General features: G+C 41.4%; 1 protein-coding gene across 6 annotated transcripts in view; it reads left to right on the top strand.

The window, feature by feature from the left end:
• Positions 1-22,141, top strand: part of DTNA (dystrobrevin alpha) — a 229,422-nt gene that overhangs the window by 42,189 nt on the left and 165,092 nt on the right. For 4 of the 6 annotated variants that reach the window (XM_017831698.1, XM_017831689.1, XM_017831680.1 and 1 more), the window contains exons 1-2: positions 1,900-2,040; positions 14,563-14,636. The exons of 1 other annotated variant lie outside the window; for it this stretch is intronic. The gene's annotated coding sequence lies outside the window, so the exon portion shown is untranslated. Of the gene's footprint in view, positions 1-1,897; positions 2,041-14,562; positions 14,637-22,141 lie in introns of those variants that run through there. One more of the 6 variants, XM_017831644.1, reaches the window with a different exon arrangement.

The raw sequence follows: 22,141 nt of genomic DNA, 5'->3' as shown, positions 1-22,141 counted from the left end.
AGGCAAAGCAGTGAAGTGACTTCTTCCCTATCTGGCAGGAAGTCCACGACGTGTTTTGCTCTTGCTGGAGATTTTAACGAGCTCTGAAAGGCAGGCATTGAACATACTGAGGTCTGGCTTTGCTAATAGTAACAAAGGTTAGTGATTCAAAATAAATCTTTCGACTTTTCAGGAGTTGTCAGACAGTTTGTTATTTTATGTTTGTGTGTTGCTAGCAGCTTTTCCATGCCCACAAACCTGTGCTCTCTCCAGGTTTAAGAGGACTCTTGCCTTCTTGTCTGTGGGACTGACTGAAGTTACTGTTTTTCATCAAACTTCATATGTTATATATATGTTTCAAATGTAAGTATTTATATATATGTTATCAAGCAGGCAGAAGATGTGCAGGGTTACTAAATGTGTGCTCTGATACAGCCCTTCAACTGATTTTTTTACCATCCTTTAGGCCTTTCCAAGTTTGAGTCATTCCCTTCGTTAGCTTGAAGTAATTGCATGATCACTTTTACTACTAAATCAGTCCAGTCTCTCAACACTGGCACTCTGAAAACTGTAATGCCTCATCAGGTAGAACATTGGCAAGGCATTTTCGAAATGTGTTTTTAGCTAAATGTGTTTTTAGCTTGACCTTGCCTCCTCTGCCTAAACCTGTGCTCACTGCTTGCTTGGCTACATCCCTGGGTACAAACCCCTCTTGGCAGCAGCTCAGACAAAGGCCGAAGACTCTAAGAAACCACAGACATTTACCATGTTATTCTGTTTGAATTGGTGTGACTGTCAATTGGTATTTTCCTGTTGCAACTGAAAGTGTTCAATAATTCATACGTTTTACATAAAGTGTTGTGGCTTGTTCTTTTCCCACCCATGTCTGAGATAAGGCAGACTTGATGGCAAGCAGTGTTCAACTGAATATGCATTTGTGCATTAAAAACTGCTGCTTCAAAAGGCTGATCTTAAGGGGGGGGGGGGTGTTGTGTCAACACTATGGACTCTGTCAGTCTCTCGTAGGGATACTGTCCTTCTGGCTTACATGGAAGGACCTTTTTCTCCACTTCAGTCACCTCAAATGATGCCACTAATCTGTAGTCTAGTTACTTCGGAGTCAGGACAAGATTGCAATGTATTGTTACTGTAAGGAGCCACAGACTAAGAGTGGAACTTCAGAAGCTTTTTGTTCAAGATCTGGTAAAATTTTGGGTGGGATTTTTTTTTTGTTTGTTTGGGGGAGGTTGTTTGTGAGGTTTTTTTGTTTGTACATGCTTAGTAAAGCCCCCTGCGCAGGCAGAAGTGCTGCAGGCATCCAGATATGAGTCTCTGCAGAAGCGTTGTCCAACAGAGGGTGAATTGCTGCCTTGCCCCAACCCACACGCCCCTCCAGGTTGTGCCTGGGGTGCCCTGCGGAAGATGCTTCCCAGGTGTCCCACTTTGGACCACAAGTCGGTTGGTGATGCTCTGGCTCAGGGACTTTGCCTGAGTGGGCACAAGCAGTAATTTCAGGTGCCTCTGCACCGAGCAACAGGCCGAGCCACTCTGGATTTCCGAAGGCACCATGTTGAGCTAATTGCCAGGCTGCTGGCTCCCAGCAGCGGGCAGCTGAGGCTGGAAGTCCGTGAAATCCTGCCAGCCAACCCCGTATGTGTGTGTGTGTGTGTGTGTGTGAGAGGTGGGGATGGGGAGATGGGGGTGGAGTGGTAGGCTCGGGAGGGAGGGAGAAGATGAGGGAGGGAGGGAGGGAGGTGGAGGGATAGAAGAGGGGAGGGGGCTGGATGCCTGCGATTGGTAAAGCTCCACGAAGGCATCTGCCAGCAGGACTTCAGAGGAATGTGAAACCAAATCACTTAGAAGTTAAAGATAGACGCAGAATACACAGCATCTTGAGCCAGGGTTTAAATTCATCCCTCTCCGCCTGGCTTCTCACAAAGCTCTGCTTGTCAGCTTGCCTCTGTCTCCTCTAACAACTCTAATATTCTCTTAAAAATAATATCGTTCTGGATACTTTGGAATTACTAAGGTGGCAAAAGAGATCATGGTGCATACAGTAGGGTAAGTAAGAAGCTTGGCTTCGCATGCATTTGCTGGTGTGGTTCCTCTGGGTTTTCCTGCTGCTTTCAGAGCACTCTGACATGACTCTAGGATGAGGTGGATACCTAAGTAATGCTTTTCCCGGGCGATTTTGTCCACCATTTCTCCATATGGATCATTGGAACTTTATTCCTCAGTGAAATTAACTCACAAGATTCCTTTTCTTGGCATTCATAGGGAGTCTTAGGCTTTAAGAATTTTGCTATTACAGTTTGGAGTGCCGTTTTCCTATCAGATGAGTTTTGTTACAAAGCTTTGCTTTTCATTAGTGGGACATACTGTTTGAAATGCTGCTTATGGTTACAAAGTTGAAAAGCGAGTTGTTTTCCATGTTAGAGAGGATGTAATCAATGTTTGCTTACTTGTTGGGCCATGGTTTCACTTAGGAACTATTTCCTCATGGGTAAATTTGAACACAACACAGGGTTAATTAAATTTAACCTTCTTGTTTGTTTGTTCCCAAATAGTGCTTTTACTTGGAGTTTAAGGGTCTTTTTGGTTTGGTTTTCTTTTTTTTTAACATTTTGACTCTCATTTTCTCTGAACAAAGTTCATCTAGCAGTTATTTAAAAATGTGTGCATTTACCTGATTGTCATCACTTATAGTGAATTTTTGAGTAAGAAAAGAAGATTCAGGCTATCATATCTTTTCTAGAACTTATCAGAAGTAATTTCAGTATCTAGCAGATGCATTGCTTCATGTTTTTTTCAGGCAGTTTCTCAAAAATTTCTGGTGAAGTTCCTATACCCAAAAGAATTTTAAAATACAGAAACTCCGTGGGAAGTTAAATGTAATGTTTGTTATATAGCAAGAACTTGTAGTCTGAGAGTTTCATCTGAATCTGTGCTTTGAGTGAGTGTCGCCTAAATGCTGACTTCGTTTTTGCCATTTATTCTGGGTACATGTGTTTTACATCATAGTAGAGGAGCTCCTAACTTTGGACTTGGTGGCAGTTCACCCAAACGTACTCAGAATTCCTAACGTGTTAGTACTGTCCATAACAACCATAGGAAATAGGTGCTGTCTTTGGATAACTGGAGTGCCTAACATTTTTGGTTAGAGATATCAGTGCTGAAAAGACTCACATAATGGCAGTCTTTGTCTTGCAAAATATGTGGAACTGGGTGAATTAAAATAAAAACAGGTCCTCTGTTTCAAGGAAAGATGATGTGTCTGACTGATATGTTTTGGTATCTTTCTTGAATTTGATCAAGTTTGTCCTTATTGATCAACTTGACCAAATTTTGCAAAGCATTTGGTTATATTTGGTTGAGCAAATTTGCTGTGAAGTGTTTTCTGCTTGGTTAAGTGTAGGAGATGGAGAAGAAGGAAGTAGATAACCTTTAAGGTAAATCTGGAAAAAAACAGATGCAGGTGTGAGAAATGACATTCAAGTCAGTTCTCTTAAAATTTGTAGTAGTTGGATATTCTTTTAACTAGCTCAGACTAGCTCAGCACTTCAGTCCCATGCTAAATTCCAGGCCAACAGTTGCTTACACTAAGGAATTACTGTAATATTTGTTTTAGTATTGAAGTGGAAGACCTTTGAAACAAAAGCTGTCAAGATGAGTAAAACTTGCAGTGGGGCTTGGTAAAAATGCAGTTAGCTTCTGGCTCTTGCACAGGGTCCTGTGCAGCTTCAGGCAAGTTGTTCGAGCTCTAGGAGCCCCTGCAAATCAGAAGGGGGTGGAAATACCTTTATTACTCTCTGTGTTGGGTATCTAGGTAGCAGTTCCTCCTGCTAGGCATCGCCTCTGATAAGGCTTGACACAATGGGCTTCTGTTTTCAGATGTACCCTCCCCAGGGCTATGGACTCCCCATGGAGGGAAGAAGAATCCACGTATTTGGAAGTAGGGGCTCAGTGCACTTTTTATAATCTTCCTAAACTGAAAGAGAAAAATAGACTGACATTCAGAGGTGAGCAGAAAATAGAATTAATGTTCCATGGGAAATTCCTGAGTCAGTTCAAAATTAAATTGCATTTCCCTACCACAGCGTATTGCTTTTCAGAAGCTATAGTTCAGGAGCATGATGTTCCCATTTCATTATCTGAGACCCTTCTCCCATAATTAAATGTCCAAGAGGCACTGGAGAGCTTTGTCACAAGGAAGCATGCTTTGTATTCTGGGAAGTGACGCTGCCTGAGAAACATCACTGCTGGAAGGGAATAAGCATCTGACCCAGGAACAGGGAGTTCCCAGGGTAACTGCTATGTGGTATTGGATTGGCTTTAAAAAGTATATTCTGGCCTATCTAATCCACAACATCTTCCAGTCATCCTGGCAATAAATGGAAAATCTTCAATAGACTGATATTTTTCCATAGAAAACATTGCTGTATTTGTACAATTTCTAAATTATTATAATGTTGACATATTTGCTGAAAGAGAAAATCGTTGGCCAGCTGTTAGGGTGAATTTTTCATGGTTAGAGAGAGTGTGGTACTGCATGTGTTCAGTGATTAATGGTACTACCTGGCAGCATGATACTGCTGAGGCTTTTGTTAAGGGTGTGGTAGCTTTATTGGAGCATGACATGGGGACTAGGACCCCTCTCCTCTCCCTCCTTCTCTCCCTGTCCTCTTCTCCCAACCTAGCCCCGTGCTCCTAAGGTGACTAGGATTTGTTGGGAAGCAGGGAAGCTGAAAGGAGAGAAGGAGACAACACATCCTAAAAGGCTTTTGTAACAGGGTGTTGCTAGGGATGGTGACACCCTCTTCTCTGTGATCTTCTGGACTTCTTTACCTGCTGCAGCCTTCCCTTTCTCCCTCACATTTCCCAGGATTCCCACTAACCCTATAGAGGGGAAAATGGAGAAGTGCTGCTGAGACGGAGGAGATGGGAAGATGAGAGGGAGCCTGCCCCTGGACCCTGCCTCTTGCTGCTGCAGAGAGAGGAGAGATCATCAAGGTGCTGATCTTCAGGAGATAAGCAAGGGACAGAATATTGAAGAGGGGAGCAAAAGACTATAGCAGAAGCTGGTGCCTCTTGGTTTTGGGTATTGTGTGAGTGGTTGAGGTGCTGCTCTGATGCTATTACAGTGTTCATCACTAGCATATGTCATGCTTTCCTGCTCCGAGGAGCTGACTGGTGTTTCTTCAGGACAAGCGCTGCTTTGACACAGCCAGTAGCGTGTCTGCTTGTGGAGGAGGCAGGTCATGGTCCCTCCCTTTTTGTTACCATTAAGTTGTGACTTTGTCATGAGAGTTCAAAAAAACTATGCTCTCTGAGGTGAACGTGGGTTTGCAGCATTTTTTCCTTTAATAAATCCTACACTTCCTTCTTTGCAAACTGCTAAAACCAGTGCCAGGGATACACTTTATGGGTGTTAAAAATCCCTCCTTGCTAGACTTTACAATTACTGTACATGGTTCCCATTTTCTTTCTTTCTGTCATGATCTTTTTTTTTCCTTTGTAAAACTTTTCTTCTAGCCTCATCCTCAGGCTTTTTGCAGTTATCATTTTACCATAAACAAGAAAATAGGGGTGTCATCAGGAATGAGTTGGTAAGGAGTTTAAGGACTGTTTCCCCAGGGTTCCCTGACGATGTAATGGTATTTTTCTGAGCTCAAAAGTACATAGAAGCAGCTTACAGTGATACAATTTCCTTTGGGTCTTAATGAATCTGCTGCCAGTGACAGCAGCTAATTTGTTTTGGCAGAGTATGACAGTCAATGCTTTACACAGTGCAGCTCACCGTAGAAAGCATCAATTCTGTAATTTTGTAATTCTGTAAAAAAAACTCAAAAACACCCAAACCCAAAACTAATGCAATTATGATGTCCTGTGCAGCCATGTTATCACCTCTGAGTCCATGAGCAGAAACCCAGGGAATTTGCTAGTCCAAGTGTTTTCAGACCTCCTGCGCTTATTATTCATTCTCCTGCCCTTATTATTCATTCTGGCTCCTGGTGTATCAGAGAATAAAGTACTTCCTGGCTAATTATTACGGTATGCAGTGACTTTACCTGGAAACAGAGCAATCCTTCCCACTAATAGGATGCTTAAAAATGCATCTAATTGCAGCTGTGGTAGTTGAGAGAATGGCTAATACCTAACAGTCTTGAAAAAACCGTCCTCCCTGGCAGGGGGTATTACAGGAAACTGAGTTTTACCATCTATTTCCTGTGTCTGAACTAATTACATGGTCTCTTGCTATAAAACTTGAATTAGGGATTATACTCTGAGTAATAAAGAGATAGGAAAGCAGTGGAAATAATGAATCTTTATCTATTAATTTATTAATTTATTTGTTGGCATGGAGGTAGCTGTTTGCTGAACATAACCTCCCTGGGGCCGTGGAGGGAACAAGTTGGCTTCTGTGCCTGTGATCTTTGACAAGCCATGTAAGGGGCTTGGCATATCCTTTTCTGAGATTGGTGACAGTGATACTTGCCCAGGTCTGTGAAATGCTTCAGGATCAAGGAACAAAAAGTAGTACCTAAGTGCTGCATTCTAATTTTCTTTTATATCTATTGTAAGGATAACATTCAAGGCTAGGCTTCACAAACCAAGATTTAGGAAGGCTCTATCTACATTTGTTACAGGCACGCTGGTGGCTTATGAGGCCAATACGAGACAGGCATATCCGATTGCAAAAGGCACAACAGAAAGACTCCTTAGATGGTGTATTCAGCAGGACATGGTTCTTTCTGCGTTGTCTTTTCTCCTCGAGAGTGATCCTGCGTGTGTTTTCAATGGAAACGGCAGCGTTGTAGATGGTGTGTCTCCAGACCTCCCGATTTGAGGCCAGAGTAGACCAGTTAAGATGATCAGTGTGGCCGAGGTTGAGATGTTGTTTCAGGGAGTCCTTGTATCTTGTCTTCGGGGCTCCTCTCTTGTGGCAGCCAGTGGCAAGTTCACCGTAAAGCAAGATCTTAGGGAGGCGGTGGTCCTTCATCCTTGAGACGTGTCCTGCCCAGCGCAGCTGTGTTCTCAGCAACATGGCCTCAATGCTAGTGACTGTTGCTTGTTCAAGAACAGATGTATTGGTCACATAATCTGATCAGTGGATGTTTAGGATTGTACGGAGGCAGCGTTGATGGAAGCGTTCTAGGAGTCGCAGGTGGTGGCGGTAGACGACCCATGATTCGGAACCATATAAGAGAGTAGACAACACTATGGCTTTGTAAACACTGATCTTGGTACTTTTCTTCAAGTGTTTATTACGCCATACTCTTTTATAGAGTTTTCCAAAAGCACTATATGCCTTTGCTAACCTGTTGTCTATCTCCCCATCAATCATACCATCTGAGGAGATGAGGCTACCTAGGTAAGTAAACTGCTCGACTGATTTAAGCTCTGACTGGCCAATGGTGATATGGGGATGATGGAAGGCTTCCTGAGAAGCAGGTTGGTGGAGAACTTCTGTCTTCTTTAAGCTGACTTCCAGCCCAAAGAGCTCAGCAGCGTCTGCAAAGCAGGATGTTAAACGCTGCAGAGCTGCTTCTGTGTGGGCAACAAGGGCAGCGTCATCAGCATAAAGCAGCTCCTGGTTTAAGGTCTTGGTGTGGGCCTTCAGTCGCCTTTGGTTGAAAAGGCTTCCATCGGTACGGTATCGAATGTATTCACAATCTTTTTCAGCATGATGCTCCAAAGGGCCACGGCAGACCTCAATGATCAGGACGGTATCTACATTTGATACCGTACTAAGGATAACACTCGTCTGGTATGAAATACCTCCTTGTAAATTTGTAAGAACATCTGCAGTCAGTGGAACCTAAAAAAGGAAGGAAAAAATGAAGCAGAGACAGAAAAGTCTGTGAGCAAGTAGACTTTAAAAGCAATTTAATGTCAACTTGTGACTGGTTCTTTTAAACACAGTGGAAGTAAGCACAGGCAAAGCACAGAGGAACATGCTTGGAGTGAAGTTGTCCTTGAGTACCCATTATCAAGTAACAGCTGCAGATGGAATTAGTAATCTTAGGCTTTCCTCTACTGCATTTTAAAAATATCTCATTTAATGGAAGTATATGCTTTCTAGTAATTACTACCTTGTCAGTGTGTGTTCATTCCTAATGTGACATTGTCCTTAGAAGAAGATCAGGGAACACTTTGATCCTTTCCAGCTTAGCTATCATGTGTTTCTGTCCCCCCATTTTTTTTAAATGCACAACTCATTTATATTGGATTAAGAGACCTACTGTATCATTTGTGTGATATGGAAATACCGTCCATTTCCTGGTTTTAGATCATTCTTTTTTCCTATAAATTGACTTGAGAATGACTAACTACATCTAAAAAATGTGTTAAATTACAAAGGCAACACATTGATTTAAACATTTTTTAACTTCTGAGTTGATTATTCTGAAATCTTGTCACTTTTTTAATATGGACTCCTAACTATCTTGTATGACTGAAAGCTTTCTCACCTACTTGAGAAATTAAATTTATTCTGGGCAAGCTAGCCAGTCCTTTGAAGACTAGAACCCAGGAAAAAAGGCACGTCATAGATCCAAGTATGAAAGCACTTGCTATTTGATGTATATTTTTAATTGCTATTACAATAACAAATATTTCACTTTTCTGTGTATATACATCAACAAAACGTCTTTCCAAACAGATCAAAAAAAAAAGCAAGGAGTTTTATGGTTTTATATTTGTTCTTAAAAGTTCGATCAATTTGCATGTCTCAATAGGGAAAATAAATCACATCAGCTTCATGCAGGTACAAATTGTATTATGCTGGTTGGTACAGGAATGCAAGAAGAGCTTAATGGAGCTGAAAGTCAAGCTATGTTCTCTGCCAGGCTATTCTGTAAACAAGCCATGTTTTACCTCTTAAAAAACCCACTTCTGATAATGCCATATATCACATTACTTCCCTTACAACCTGTTCTGCATCTTGGCTTCCCATTTCTCTCTGCCACCTTCCAGGCCTCTTCATCCGAACCTCTAGGTTGTCTTCCCAACTGTAGGTCTACAGTTGGTAGACCCATTGAACACATAATCATAGCGATCAGGGCAGGCTGGCAGCATATCCAGAAGTGGTAATTCAGCAGAAATCCTTGGCTTCATCTTCTCTGCTTGCCTACAGAGTCTCAGGGAGGAAATTTCTGGAGGAGACACATTTTCAAATACAAGAGGTTTTGTGTGGCTTGCAAGGAGCCCCCTGAGCGCGTCTTCCTTAGACCCATGTCAGTTCAAAACGAAAGTCGTCAGCAAAGGTGTAGACATTCAGCTGGTGGAGCAATCCCTTGCATTTGTAAGCTCTGATGGTCCCTGAGAACCATCTTTGGGGGGATGAAATACGACTATAAGATAACAGTTGTACCTGCTTACCAGGTTGGAAGTTCTTATGTGAAAGCATGGAGGAATGAATGCTGCTCAGCAAAAGAATGGTAAAATATTTCTTTTAGCAGAGATAAAACTATTTATTTTCAATAATTTTAGCTTTGAAAATTGCTGAAAATGTATAAAAAATATATTCAGCTTGACTCTAATACCTGATATATCAAGTTTCAGGTCATCCATAAAATTTAGTTTTATAGTAGTAAGTGGGGGTAAGCAGAGGAAACTTGCTAAAATGATGATGGCAAAAAGCAATTATGTGACTGTAGGTGATAGTAAATACAATTTCATTAATCATACAGCTAAATAACTAAATGAGATAGTGGATGGTTGAAAGAATCCAAGCAAATACAAGTTCTTCATCTACATTAAGTCTGGTAATGGATTCCTAAATAGAATTAAAAGTGTAAAGAGTTTAAAGACTTTTTGAAGAAAGAAAAGTAGTTTCCAGGCTTAGATAAACTTTTCTCAGGACAGTATATTTTCATGGAAGGGGGATTAGGTGTTAGCTGAGAGTCACGTGCAGTTACTCATACCTCAGTGGTAACTTGGACTGAATGGACTTAATCTTTGCTGTTACACTTTTTAATATCCATTTTCATTGAAACGGTATATTCTCTATGAAAAAGTCATAAAGAAGATGGACTGATAATGTTTCAGGCCACTCTCTTTTTCTGAAAGCAGAAATAAATTCCTTGTGTACAATGCCTCTGCTTTTGTAACTGTGTGTGTAAAGTACTAAATAAGTAAGTCATCCATTATGTTACGTCCAAGAGAAACTAAGCTTTGCCAGAAAGAAACCCCAACCAGGTCTGTCCATGCCTATTTCACAGGTCATTAGTCCTATCCTTTTTCTGTTGTACACCATTGTAGATGACTGCTTGGGCTTGTACTAGGCATAACTATCTACACTGACAGGCTCAATATAGAACAAGGACACAAAACTGGGTATTTCAGCCTTGGAAGAAATAGTCCTTGTTTTTCCACTCTGTTACTGGTGGATAGAGCAAATAAAAAGAGGGAAGTTTATGCAAATACTGGCCAGGTGCCTGATGGATTTGCAGTATTTTGCACTGTGTGGTAATTAAAAACTACCCACGAGTCATTGTCTTTCATGAGGAGGCATCTCAAAGGCACAGTTGGCTCCCCAGACGCAGAGGCTGCAGTGGTGGTGTGTAGCTCCAGAGGATTCTGTGTGCTCATAGCTCTTGACACCGGCTGGGGAACAGCCAGTGGGACAACACCTCTTCAGGAAAGGACAAGGGTTACTGTGGATCTCCAGTTGAACATAAGTTGGCAATGTTGAGCTGTTACATTATAGAAAGGAAAAAAAGGAAAGTGTGATATGCATATGGATGCATATGGAACTACAGCCTGCAGGTAGCAATGGCCACATTGATGAGTGCTCAGCTGGGGTCCTGTGTTCAGTTTGGAGCACTGCACTTAAAGAAACTGATGACCACTTTTGATGTGGAGAATAAGGCAGTAAAAATGACCAGAGATCTGTAGGACATGCCCCAGGGGGCCTAAAAAAGAAGAATCTGCTGAGGAGTGAGTAGGATACAGGCAGTTTTTCAAGCACAGAAAGAACAGGCTGTTGCAAAGAGTGGGCCACTAATCTCTTTTCTGTGCCATAGACAAAAAGAAATGCATCTAAAGTGAAGCGAGAAAGAGGAGGTAAACTGAAGGAAAGTGTTATCCTTGAAATACACTGCCAGTGGTTCATGTGGAGTCTCCATCACTGGGAGTGTTAGGAATGGCTTTAATAAACATGACTGAAGTGTATCCGACTTTATCTCACAGTGGGAGGTGGATTACGTATCTTTTCTACCATGCCTATGATTTGGTGATATGCGTGATAATACCGCATATGGAATTGCTTTAATGATAGACATGCTTTCTGCATTCTGGTTTCAAAGATCTCTCTGCAGAGTGAATTGTGTTTCGCTGAGATGCAGGAGGCACTTAATCATCATATAATTTCCTCATTTTGAAATGTTCCTTAGGTAAGTGGTTAAGGCATAAACAGCTGGCTTTGCATTTCAGCTCAAATATTGTTGTCCTGAAATACTTGGGGACATCACTTTGTCAGCTGGCACTTGACAGTCCATCCTAAATTTGAAACATGTAATTGGATTCTTTGGTTGAAATCCAAGTTTCCTTTGAAGTCATGGGGTTTTATAGGGTAAAAATTTCACACTGAGGATACAGTGGTGCCCACTTGTATTTGCTTAGCTTTACTGTCCTAGTCAGGCCTGTTGTTTTCAGGATAAGGATACAAGGAGTGGGTTGTAAGAGCATGTAACCTTTGCTATGGCAAACATTTGGTTGCAGAGGGGGGCCTTTGGAGTGCTTGTGTGGGTGAGTGAGAGCTTACAACAGGCATTACGCGAGGTGAATTAATAACTTTTTCCTTTTTTCAGATAATGTCAACAAAACTAATTTACACCATCTGTTCTAAAATAGAGAGAGGCAGTCAGTAGAAAAGCAACACCCATTTTGTTTTTTAACATTTCTTCTGATAATACTTTAGGCATTCTATATTCTCTTTAGTAATGTAATTTTTTTCCTTTTTCTCCCCCGGTGTATTTTTTTATTTCCAGTGGCCTTTAAATTTGCATTTAGTATTCTGATAGTTATAGCTGCAAGTTGAATGTTTCTCCAGCTACTGGTTAATCCCTCCTGATACACATGCAGAGAAGTCTCCAGTTGCTATGAATTGTAATAGTTCCACTAAAAATACTCTGGCTTTGCTTATGCCAGTATTAATTCAGAGCAAGTTCGCTGTTTACAAATTTAGAGTAGATGATAGAATTTCATCCTTACAAAGAGATCACATTGATGCAGAAGCTCAGGGTGAATCTCAGAGCTGAGAGTTAAATTGTTGTGCCTCATAATGTGTTGTTGCATTTCACATCCAGATTTCTTTGCAGGCTTCTTTTAACTGTGCAATGATGTGCTCCTATATATAGGAATTGCATGTGTATACCTGAGGCTAAAATAAGCCCACAAAGGAAGCACAAATCCCAGACTTTAGGACCACCAATACATCAGTTGTTAATAACCTTACAATGTTATTATAGCTAACACTACAGACATAATTAAATCGGAATGATTTGAAAATGCCATTAGGGGGAAGAAGGCGGAGGAAAACAGTTTCATTCTCACAACATCATGTTTTCATTGACCTACTTACAGTAGGGAAGAAAATGTGTCCCTTCCCATTACAGCAGAATAGGTTTGTTCAGCAATTTTATAATGCAACTGCACAAGAGAAGACTGGCTTTCCTAACCACTCCAGGAGGATAGGAAAGGAGAGTAATGTTATTTCACACACTTAGGACTAAGACATGTAAGTTCCTGTCCAAGCAATAATGTTATTAATTTAATCAATTTGGCAGAACGTGCATTGAGTGAAAAAAAGAAGGGAAAAAAAAGCTTTATATTCAAAGGTGACGGGAAAACGACTCTGCTTGGTCTGCAGCTGTGCAGAGGGACCTTCTGTGGGCAATTAAGTTTCCTTCATCTTCCCTAGTTGAAAGTCCCTGCCATCCCTGAGACTCTCAGATCTCCTGCCTGACATGCCTTGCAGCTGAGCAGCCCTGCAGCCTGCTTTTGCTTCAGCAGGAGTTCCCTCGTGAGCTTCACATCAGGGAATTACTGAACTGTATGAAGGGATGGCATAGGGCCCAGCCCTTTTGGGATACGCAAACTCACATTGACATCGAGCCTCTGTGATGTGTGACTGTGGGCACACAGACTTTGGGACTGCCGGGCTGGAAGCAGTGGAGTCCTGAACATCAGTGTGAGGTACAGCACCAGCTCTGCACAACCAGCATCCCTACCAAAGTCACTGAGCAGGGTGCCATGGCTGCAAAGCCCACGGCATCTAAAATACCTCCAGAGAGGAATCCTGGGTGCTCTTCCTCCTCCCCATCTGTCCCATGAGCAAAGAGAGTGAGATGCAGGTGTCTGGGTTACTCCAGCCACGAGGCACGGTGGTGCCCATGGGGTAGGCAGCGCATGGGGCTTGGGGTGCAGCCCTTCTCCTCCTCCAGACATGTGCATGTGGTATTTAAGGTTTGTTGTCTTATGCCTGAGTTAATAAACTGTCTTTATCTGAAAATAAACACCTGCGGCTAGTCCTTTCTAGGCTGCTCAGGTCACATTCCTCCACAAGGTGTTGTTGGTAATTTAGTATTGTCAGAGGCATTAGTCACTGCCATAGTAGCTTAATAATGCACGCTAGGAGCCAGCTGGTAATTAACAGATTAAAGATATCATCTACATTTTCCTCAAATATTTCACATGTAGCAAAAATAATTAGAAGCAGAGCACTTTGGGTGTTTAAAGCTGTTACGTATATTTAAAACATCTCAACATGTTAGGAAATTATTCATTCTTTTAAAGGTCAACTAGGCCTAATTTTGCTGCTGTCCAGGATTCACCAATGCACACTAAAGAGTTGTGAAGTAGAGAAAGAGCCAGAGTTGTGGGGCTTTTTTTAACCCTTTAATTCTGCCTTGTTTAGCAAATTCATCCCAATGGCTGACTTCTGTTCCTGTTTTTAGGAATGGCATGACTTTGTAGGTCTCTTTGCACTTATCTTCCTTTCATATTAGAAGCATCTTGAATTGGAAGGGTACCATAGAATTATAAAATCATAGAATCAGCTGGGTTGGAAAAGACCTCTGAGATCATCAAGTCCAACCCCTGATCCACTACCACTGCGGTTACTAGACCATGACACTAAGTGCCACATTCAGTCTCAAGTGCATCCAGTCTTATGTGCATGTGCATGTGTGATGGAAAGATGAAATCAGATTGTAATTGAAGCAAAGGAGAGAAAAAACCCCCACAAATTGTATAAAACTGTTCCAGTGGGAAAGACACAACAGTATGAATGAAGGTGACAGCGGGTTTCATTATGTAGTGTAAGTAAAATATGGCAGTATGCACAAGCTTACTTTAACTAACTTGGCATCTCCTTATTTTATCACCAGATGGTGACCAGCAGTTTCAAACTGAGATGCTCTGAGATTACCTGTGCGTGATGGTTGAGCGATAGTATACTTTGATATGTCTCCCTTCCATGCTGCTTCAGCCCAGTACTCCTTGATCCTCCTGCAGCCTGACTCCAGGACTCAGCTCTGAGTATCGCAAGCCTTTGACTCTGCTTTTTCTCCGGGGCAGGATCTGATCTGAGCACTCTGAGGCAGAAGAAGCAGGGAACAGAGCAAGCGGTCGGAGGAGCATCATTTCTACGGGTAGGGTGCAGTTAACTGTCTTCATGGGGAGCGCTTGGGTACTGGCAGTGGCTTTGAGAAGTATGATTTATATTTTAAAATATTCTTCTTGGAGATGAAAAAATGCTGTTGAAAATGTTGTTGGGTGCTTTTTTATACAGAGCGCAAAGTTTTTGTCAGACAGTGACAGTTCGTGTTCAAGCTTTGAACTTAGAGTACAAATGTGAGCAACTGTAAAATGCAATGAAAGGCAGAGAAGAATCTTCCCTGTAATACCTTTGGTCTTTGCTACATTTATTCACCTCTACACTGTTTGATAGAAGAGCACTGGGGATTTCAAAGCATGTGTTTCTGAAGCTTATGAAAGAAAGGGAATTCCATATGCAATTTCTGTTAAGATTTTTAGCCTCTTAGAGTCAGACTCAGGCGTTTGGAGTGCTTCCTAATACCTTTTGGTACTAAAGCACAGAGGGTGGAGGTAGAGAAGGCCTGGCAAGTTATTCACACAATGCTAATAAACAGTGTAGACTTGTTTTGTGCATCCTGAATTCTCTTTTGTTGTTGTGGGTGGCTTTTGCTTGCGGTCTTTGTGGTAGTGCTTTGTACTGACTGTTACCTCAGCAGAAAACCTTCCCTGTTTTTACTGTGTAACAGTAGAGCATAAAAGCACAGGCAGCACTGGAGTCACGTAGCGTGCAGACACAGCAAGAGAGTGACCCTGCTGACTGCACTTAGGGTGGGTGAGAGCCGATATCCCAGAGGGCAGACAGAAACACAGGAACATGCCACCCTCAACTTGCAATCCCACAGCAGCGGTGAGAACAGGCCTCGCATCTCCCAGCCTAGGTGAAAGCAGCACAGCAGGTAGTTTTTGCAGTCCTGCTGGCAGTCCTGGTCCCTCCACTGTCCAGACCAAGGAGCCTGTTGAATGCACCACTTCTCTTTTTGCTGGTGTTTCTGGATTTCCCCCAGTGCAGGCCAAGGGCAGGGCATGGGGATGGTCCCACCTGGTTCTGCCCTTGGCCATTGTGTGGCAGCTTGGCACACACACAGAGACCTGGCAGGGCTCCTGGCATCTACAGTGGAGACATGGCTGGACCTGAGACATGGCCGGACCAGAAACATGGCTGGACCGTCTCGCCTGTGGATCTCTCTCCGTGACAGAACAGCATTTCCTAGTGCGGGAGCTGGTCCTGCGGGCAGGGGTCTTGAAGTTCATCCAGGGATTACAAGGCACATCAAATTTTACTGCAGTTGGCACCAGAGAAAATCTTTCACATTTTTCATTCCCCCTGAAGCCCTTCATATACACAAACAATTACATAGACTTTGTAATGATTATGGCCTTTTAAACTGCTATATAAATATTGGTACTGCATTTTAAAAATTATTTTTCATCCTTTGTGTTAATTCAGTTAATGACCTTCACATTTCAGGTTTTAAAATGCCCTTACATTCCATAGAATACTAGATTGCTGTTGAAGGGAATGAAAATAAATACAATAGTGAGGAGGGAAAGAGTTTTATTTCTTCAAACTGATACAGTTCATGTAATTGTGAAAGGTAGGGGGTGTCTTTAATACCTGTCACTCCCTTGTACTGATGTTTTCGAAATATTGCTGCCTTTCTTACATTACATTTTGGGTTAGTATTTCTGCAAAGAGGCTATACAGAAATCCCAGAGCAAGTTAAGCCTGTAAGATTTCTCTATTCTGTAGTTTATTTTGGCCAAATAAGATCCATATAGCTCTGTATTAAGGGAGTATTGTGATATTTGGATATTGCATTCAAAACACTGCATTTCAATACAATTGCTCAAAACCAATCTTTATATAGGTAAAATATATTATTTGCTGCATTCCTTTTATTCTGAACAATTCTATAATTTTATTCTAGCCATATAATTTTCTGGAAAAAAAATCCTTTACTTCTGTAACATTTTGTTCTGTGCTCTTTTCCTCCATTGTTTAAATCAGACTTAGGCTGTTCTCTTCATATTTTATTTTTATTTGATATTTGGGAAGCAGTAAGTTAAACTATGTGTTCTGTGTTCAGTCTGGATGACTAAGTAATTCCACAAAGACTGCTGTTCACTGGCTGATCACTGCACTTTCAATTTACTTTTATTAACAAAAATGCCAAAGCCCCACAGCTAAACAATTTGGTTCTAAATGCAGAGGGCTACGCTGGAAATCCATTTATTTTCTAGTTTTTTGCACGGATAGGTGAGATTCAAGAGTCCACACCAGGACTGCATGGGCAGTAGTAGAAGTTCTGCGGTCACTGTGAGAATTTTGTTTCAGCTTGGGGGTGATCTGCTGTTAGAGTTGTTCAGTGCTCTGCTTACTCCATGCTTACAGAAAGTATTTCCTTTTATTTCAAAAAGCCAAGCAAAATGTCATTCCAGCCACTACCTCAATGTCTTCCCTCACTAAAACAAAACAACAGGTGACTAAATCTTGAAGTGTCATATCTGGCATATTTGGCAGTTGTTTTCTGCTTCTTGGTAATGCTGGAATGTGAACTTGAGGTCATCCCAGCTGCTCTGGCCACCTCTGCTCACTGAAATAAAGACTGTCATTACTATTTGCTGACACTGCTTTTACGTGTGCTTTTCTTTGTATATAGTATCCCAAACACTGTGTGTAAAGATCTATGTTGATATCTTGCAGTGAGAATTTCCCTGCCAGTGGGAACCCAGGCACGTATATGTATGTTTTGGAAGCAAATGGTTATGGTGATACATGCAAGCTTATCTGCTCAGCCTGTTCATTTGAATGTAGCCTTCTGCAATTAATTGCCAGGATGAAAAATTCAGTCCATCCTGTTTATAGTTACGTGCATTTATTCAGTCCATTGTTAAAGCTAGTGATGTTGTTCACGCATGATTTTTGCTTCTATGTAAGTTTTATTATATTTTGATCTCCTGTAGCAACAAACTTTTAAAAACCACTTCCCCGGAAACTGTTATTTCACTGTGATTATAAAAGAACATGTATATGAATCACAAATGAGAATATTACCCAACAAGGTATTCCTAGAAACAGGAGAGCACTTTACGTGCAATACAATACATTAATCATTTATAAGTAGTAGTCAGCCATTAAAATGTTGGGGGTTTTTTAATACTGTACATTGAGTACAAGAATGATGTGAAAAGCTTTTTTACTGAATATGTTTGTGAGCTTTTGAAACTTTCTTAAGTTTTCATCCTCACACTCTTGTCACAGATTTGAAAAGGAAAAGCTCAAGTACCTTTAAAGTGTGAGTATATATGTATGCGTTTGTATATACACATAAGTAGATATATGTGTACAGATATATTGTACAAACTTTTGTCTTTAAGGTAACTCAACAATGCGCTTGGTCCCTCTTCATTTCTACAGAACTTCTCATGAGAAAAGGCTTTGCCTCCTGAGACACTTTTACAATCACGATCTGTTATCATTGTAAGCAGATTTCTCTAATGAACAAAAGTCTGATAAATCTAGCTGAGCTATCATTTCTTCACAAGGCTTTGTCCCTGGGTTGGCTTCAGACATACATGTTTATAAATGTCACCAATGTCAGAAAAAGAAAGATAGGAATGAGGAAAGCTTCAAGGAATCATGTTTTGAATTTCCTGCATGAAGGTGTAGTGTCCCCACTGCCCATTCAGATGTAGGACATGTCTGCACATGGCAACATGAGCTCCCCTCTGTCTCTTCCCCAGGCTGGTGAGATGTTCTCCAACGCCAGTCACGAGTTGCAGAGCTCACTTATCACCACACTGTGCCCAGTGATGATGCACAGCATTTTAGCAACTGCTGAAGCTGAAACCAACTTAAGAGCTGCCTTGTACCTGGACAGCTCAGGGAGGAAGTTGGGGTCTGTCAGTTATGGCCCATGAAGATATTCCCTGGATGGTGCACATTTTTGGAGAAGGTGATGGAGCAGTAGACCTTTCCGGTACAGGGTTTTGATCTGACTCTTGCTTTTGGAGCAGAAATGTTATTATCATTACAAATTCTGTCACCACTGGGCAGTGATGCAGAGCACTGTTCACCTTCCCTGGGCATCTTTCCCTCAGCTCCTTTGCTTTGGAGGGGAAACAGGGCAAGGGAACGGACCAGCTGCAGAACTGCAATTGTTCTGAAGCAACTTTGCACTGCATTATTGCAATGAAGGTACAGTCTGGGTCATTTAATTTCCCTTGATGACGTAGGCAACAGTCAGAGAGATGTGCTGGGGAATTATTAGCCACATCTGATAACTTAGCTTTTAAATAGAGAGCAAGACCTTCCAAATATTGTAGGAAGTGGCAAAAGCAGCAAGAGAGAACAGGTAACACTTGTAAACTATCTTCTTTTTAAAGTGCTAAAGTTTGAGCTAAAGAAATTGCTGTTTTTCTAAGAAGAAAAGTCTGTGTAATTAATAAGTTTGTTCCCACCTAAGTCCCTTCCACTTGTCATGGAAAATATAGCAGCTGTGATTCCTGTAGTGGTATTTAAAATGACAAGCTTATTTAAATCTGAGTTTGCTAATGAAACTTGGCTAAATCTATCACACCAGCACAATAATACCATGCGACCTTTACAATTTAAACCAAATCCCTCTTGGCTCTGATGCCATTCTCAACCCCATTATGGTGAATACCCCAGGTGGCTCATGCTGTATGCTTTCAGATCAATCTGTAGTGATTCTTCTGTTTCTCCCTTTTTCATGACCTGTCTGTAGACCAAGGTGCTTCATGTATGTGCCCTTCTCAGACTCTCTGGTTGAGGAGTGATGACAGGAATGGCATTCCCTCTTGTTTTCACCTGGCCAGCAGTAATCTTGAGTAAACTGGATGTGTGTGGTTGTGGAGGAGGAGGGAATATGATCTTTGACAGAGACCAAAATGAAGGTATTCCAAGATGGCTTTGTGCTTTGCCTTTCCTCATGGGGTCAAACCCTGAAAGAGATCAGATTGTCTGAGTGTTAGGAAAAGAAACCTCTCTCTTCTGACACCCTACTGCCCTCTGCCCTAATGACTGTTTGGAAAGCACATCCATTCATTCATAAATGCATTCATTTTTCATTCATGAAATAACCTTGTTTATGCTCCAGGATTATTGGTGGCAGAAGACAGTGCATTGCATGCATAAACTTTCCGTGGCTTTAAATGCAATATTATCCTTTGTGTCTGATTTTCAGAGATGCTAAGCAGCTGTAGCTTTGAATGAAGGCCATGGAAAGCCTATGTGGCAGTCACGCTACTGAAGTGTAACTCTCTTTACCAAGTATCTCCTATTTTGCTTTCAATGCCAGACCTTAGTAGTCACAATTCAACTGTTTATTGAAGGTGAACTCCTTATCTTTTGCCTCGTATTTATCAAATCTTGTACTTGTGATTTATCCTTGTTTTATGCTGCCGTATGCAATTCATGATGCAGAACAACAGTTCTTCTGACCCTATAGAAAACTGATGGGTAGAACTGCTCGAAAAATAATTTACACTGGAAATCTTATTAAAAGTAAAATTCAACTACTTATTACAGAATTGACAATCCGATTCATTCACCTGTCCAGACAGAATGGAAGGTCAACTAAAATTTGAACCTTTACTAAGGAAGTGTCACTTCATATTAGTGTAACAGGCACTCCAAAGATAGGATCACACATTACTAAACGTAAGAGGTGCAAAACCCACTTACAAATGTAAAAGCAACAACCTGTACAAGTATGGTTATTGAGTAGGACATTGGTATTATAATCTTTCAAGCGACAGCTTTATCTGATTTAATTCATCATGAAGTGAAAGTTTCTGGTGTGTCAGGAGTTCTCTTGACCTGACAGAAGAACTTTATAGCTTAACTTTATAACCTCAGGAAATTAAATCCATCATTGCAATCCTAAATCTAGTCTTTCCCTAAAGATGCTAAAATTTTTGTAATACCCACTATTTATTACACAATGGAAACTTAAAAATTGTAAAACTTTTGTATCTCACACACACAATCACATTGAAGTGTCTAAGAACACATTGCAAGCTACTTGTTTCTTGGGTTTTATTTTGGAGTTAGCAGAAAATAAAAAGCTCTTTAACCTTCACTGGTTTTCACTTCATTGGAGTTGTTCTGAGAACTGCAAACATTCAGAAATTGACTCCTAGGTGGGATCTTTTGTGCAACTACAGAAACATTTTAAATTTGTTCTGTGAATTAGGAAAGGAGACTTCAGCGCTGGGTGCTCTTTGTAGTCCCACAGATTGATCTGAGGTACAATTCTGACCACACTGTCATCACATGGCTCTAGAAACAGTCACGTACTGCCTCAGAAGAAGGAACTGTTTTGACTCTTCCTCCGGAGGTTGGTTTGTGTGAAACCTGCTCCAGTTTTCTTTACAGCATGCTGATAGGATTGCCTGTTGCTTGTCCAGGTATCCTATTTCTTGCAGCTAATCTGAACATGCATCTCAGGTTTCTTTTCAATCTGCTGAAATATGACTGTGATAATTTTATCTTGACAGCCTGTATGGCTCCACTCGCATTTAACAGTCTGTCTGACTGGCTCTGGGTTTCAGGCACATGACCTTGGGAGAGGTACAGACTATTCATTTGTGAAAACCTTCTCTGTCAGAGTGATGTGCATGTGCTTGTGTCTGGTATAGCTTTGTAAGGCCATGGCAGACACAAAACCTGTCCTTTGGTGTCTCTCACTGCCCGGACTGGCCACAGAACAGTTTTCTGGGCTTGTCTGGGTTCAGCTGGCAGCTCTACCTCTTCTGCTTCCATCCTATTTTTATTTTACTGCCTATTTTCAGCTTACTGGAGGGCAGTTGATAGTGTAGAGTGCGATAAACAAAACATGTAAATTCCTGACTGTGTAATAGATTGGTAGCACCGCCAATTAGGAAAGTTGCCCAGTGGTTCCCGTTATAGTACCCTGGTTTTCAGAGGATTTGTGAAACTTTTAATATTTGAACTGAAATTTTTCAAACCAGCTGTTTTCCTCAGCCTGAGTAGTTTTGGAATATTGCAGCTTAAGTGATTCAGTAAGACTGAGAGCAAGACAGGGGTAAAAATAAGTTGTTTTTTCTCATGTTTAAAGAAAATCTTGAGTTATTTTCTTTGGTGTGCTTTAGTATCCTTGTACATTGAAGCAAGGATGTAAATAAACTTCAACAGAGCACATGACCTTTGTGTAAGCACTACTACTCTTATTTGTCCCTGTGGATATCTGCCTGTCTTTGGCCTATACAGCAGCGCTCAGGAAAGTAAATCCAGAGCAGCTTATCCATGTTAAGAACTGGCTGCAGATGAAGATCTTTGATGGAACCAGTCCTTCTACAGGTGCTGGAGAGCCTCTTTGTCTCCTCAAGGCAGCTAAGTTGTTCCTTAGTCCTTAAGCACCTGCCAAGGTTTCTGCTGTATTTGTCTTCGTGTGGCTTCGGGTACACAAGTGTGTACCAAGGAGTCAAATACTGTCCCTGTAAGTCTTACACACACCAAGGGACACACTGCAGTTTCATGGTCAGCCTGAACTTTAGCACCTCCTGTCTCTTA

The sequence above is a fragment of the Lepidothrix coronata genome, unplaced genomic scaffold (genome assembly GCF_001604755.1).
Source record: "Lepidothrix coronata isolate B3197 unplaced genomic scaffold, Lepidothrix_coronata-1.0 Scaffold6, whole genome shotgun sequence".
Classification (NCBI taxonomy): Eukaryota; Metazoa; Chordata; class Aves; order Passeriformes; family Pipridae; genus Lepidothrix; species Lepidothrix coronata.
Note: the sequence above shows the minus strand (reverse complement) of the source record. Positions and strands in the feature narration are given on the sequence as shown.